The following is a 3,718-nucleotide window of genomic DNA, read 5'->3' as shown; positions in this document are numbered from 1 at the left end:
AGAAATAACGGTTTCCCTTCTATCTTCACTTATAGTGTTTTGGTTAGTAAAAATGTAACTAAATTCAGTGGATGGTGTTATTTGAAGCCAGATTATAGGATTATTCCCCTGGTGTTATCAATGTATTTGGATTGAACTTATGAACATGATTCCTTTATATTATTCCTCTAGAATTTGGTATGATGTATAACCACCTGTTCAGTAGATGATTCCTTTATATTATTCCAAAGGCTTGGCAATGAATTTGGATTAAAGTTGTGAACATGATTCACTAGAAATTGGAAGAAGGACGTCATGAATTTATAAGTATATGAAATTGTACTTTCTAGGTTTTCTTATGGTCTTGCTTCTAAATTCGATTTTATCTTGGGTGGATTTTCAAAGCGGGCATGGGTATTATCCTTTTTTCTTAGCTTGCCTTCTTTACTGGTAAAGAAACACATTACATATATCTGGATTTTTGTTGAGTAAATGAGTATGAGTGCAAATAAATTCAGACACCAAGCAAAAACTTTGACGTTTCATTGATTAAGCAGAAGATTGTCCAGTTAATCACGGAAAACCAAAACAAAAGGGCCAAGCCCACTCTAGAACACCGTAATGCCACAAGAACGCCAACCACACAAACACACGCTAGCTTGATCTCGCTCTACGGAACAAGTCGCCCTTCCATGTCTGAAAGAAATCATGAGGCACTCTCCCGTGGCGATGAAGAGATAAGTATTCCACATGCATGTAGTAGTTGCAACCCACCGAAGTTGCAAAGCTCTCGGGGGCGCCGCCCCGACATCCACTGGTTCAACATGCCTTGCACCCTCAACCGGTAGGGCCATCGCCCCCACATGCCACTGCAGAGACGTGTGTTGCACGTGCACGCTTACTAGTTATATAAAAGAAGGGTGTCGATATTAGCCGAACGTTTGGTCTAGGAACCTCCCAAACTGAACCATTCGGTCGGTACGACCACTCCCCTACAACGAACTATTTCGTTTGATAGGAGAACATGCACAGCCCGAACACCTCCCCATCGCCCTGCTGGCCTTTTCCCTGTGCAAACAAAAACAGAAAACTGGCCGGAAGCGAAACATAATAAAAAGAACAAAATTTAGTTTTCTTTCTTGTGACAAATAAAAGCCAAGTCTTTAAAAAGCATTATATTGGCATGGCAAAAATCATCATTACGTGATGTTGTGTCATTAAAAAAATTCCAGAATTGCCATGGCAACAAAATTATGTACGGGAAAATTTAATGGCAAAAATATTACAATGAATGGAGTGAACATTACACAATATGACCTTTAGCTGAAGACAAGACAGGTGGAATTCTAACAAGCTGAAGTTTTTCACTGTTCTTTAGCTGAAGAACTCCTAGAAACAAGAAATCTACTCCCCACGGATGAAATCCATTCCCTTTCGGTTTGTCACCCACACGCGTATTTCGAGATCATCAATATGACCAGTGAGTGTAAAACTCTATATGTTTCCTGCGTGCGGAAGATGACCTGGGAACAGTGGCGTAGCCAGCCCAATAAGTCAGGGTGGTCCATCAATAGAAATATTTACATAAGTTTATTTATTTATAAAGAAATATATTTTTTACTACACTATATACAAGCTGTGGGGAAATTCCATGGTGGTCCATGGACCACCCTGGCCACCCCCTAGCTACGCCACTGCCTGGGAAATACGTGTATACCTTGTAAAATGAAAAGGAGGAGTATTCAATACAGTTCTTTTTACCGCATTGCATATTCCTATCATAGATGGTTGAATGAGGCTAGCCATACCGGGAGTAACATAATCGGTATCATGCACTTGGGACTTGTAAACATGCTTATGTGGCAGACAATTAAAGAAGAGAGAGGAGTTATAGTAACATAATTAGACACCATATCATAATAAATGTTATGCTAATATGTGTCATATATGACAATAAATGAGACCACCTATGATATTAATATATGATACTATGCACTATGAATATAGTATCATACACTAGTATCATATGCATGATACTAGTATATGATACTCCCACAGATCACCCGAACAGTGGGAATTATGAGTAGGGAATGATTGTCAAGGGACATACAATATTCCACCTGTTAAATTCTGTATCATCATAATACGCTACTCCCTCTGTACCCTAATCATAGCACCGCTCCTTCCATCCCTATTTTCATAGCCCTCGTGACTCGTGATTTAACCCTGGCCATCAAATTTTCACCAAATAACCCATGAGCCATGTTCCAAGAAAAGCACACCATCGGAACCCATTTAGAATGCAAATTCAATGTATATATAAATGGTAAATGTTTGCATCCGGTCGACTGGCTGAGTTTCGGCCGGTCGCACCGCTCACTCCGCGTTTCGCTCCTCTAGTCTGCACGTGGTCCACCACCGAACGAGTGCCTCGCTTTACCTTATCTCTTCAGGGGCAAAACGAGATCCACTCATTCTTCTGGTCGTGCACATGTGCATCTCCTCTGCACGGCAGGCTACACTCTCTCCCCTCTTCCTCTCTGTACATGCCCGCCTTCCCTCACCGGTGACAGGCTATGCGGCCGGCCATGGCCACCGCCCACTTCTGTTTTCTTCTCCATCCCATGGTGGTCGTGGCTGCCCCCCCCCCCCTTTCCCCACTGTAAACAAGTGCTGCAAAACCAATGCTCAACGGTGCGGACGGCAGCGGCCACAAGTGCTGGAGACCGGCGGCGGCCGGTGTTGGGTACCCCGGCGACAAGTGATTGAGATCCGGTGTTTTGTATTTTTGCTGGAAGCAGCCCCAAATTTTGCTGCCATTGTCTTCTTCTTTTGCTGGAACCAACCAATTCATTTTTGCTACCACATTTTTTTATTTTGTTGAAAACAGTGTATCAATTTGTTGCTTCTACCATCTTCGATTTTTGCTGGAACCAATCCAAATTTTTGCTACCATGTTTCAGCAAGATGTGGATCGGTGAGATGTTTCGTTGAGACCGTCGGCAGCGCCGGCATGTATTCCAGTCGATTTGCTGGCACCGTCTTTTTGGTTTGCTACAACCGACAATTTTTTTGCTGGATTGGCGAGATGTTTCGTTGTGATCGTCTATGATGACGGCATGTTTTTTTGCTGGAACCGGCATTTTTTTTCTGGAAGCGGCAATGTTTTTTGCTAGGACTGTGTTTATTTTTTGCTACCACATAATTTCTGATTTTTGCCGGAATCAACGCCAAATTGTTGCATTTTTGCTACCACCGGCGTTTGGAGTGCTGGAACCGGCTCTAATTTTTGCTACTACAGGCGTTTTTGTGTTGCTGGAACAACAACCATTTTTTTCAATTTTGGCTACCAATTGTGTTTTGGTTTGCTGGAACCATCTCTATTTTTTGCTACCACTGCGAGCATGGCGTCCTCGCCATTGATTCTGCTGGGGGACGAGGTGGTGGGCAGCACTGGCAAGGGGCGGGGCGGGTGGCTACTGTCGATGGCGAGGGGATGGACATGTGCTGCACGATGCGGAGGGGCGAGCCGCCATGGCTCCCTGTGTTTTTCTTCTCTGCTCAAAAAGACAACCGGCGACAGCGGCGAGGACGGACGGTGAGGGCGCCGACCGGCAATGAGGACGCCGCGGTGGTTCTTCAAGTTCGGTCGTTTTCTCACGGGGGATATGGCGGGGCCGCAGGGATGCGGAGCGTCGACGGCGCTCGGGGGCGTTCCAATTTTTATTGCAGGGAAGGG

The sequence above is a fragment of the Triticum dicoccoides genome, chromosome 3B (genome assembly GCF_002162155.2).
Source record: "Triticum dicoccoides isolate Atlit2015 ecotype Zavitan chromosome 3B, WEW_v2.0, whole genome shotgun sequence".
Lineage (NCBI taxonomy): Eukaryota > Viridiplantae > Streptophyta > Magnoliopsida > Poales > Poaceae > Triticum > Triticum dicoccoides.
Note: the sequence above shows the minus strand (reverse complement) of the source record.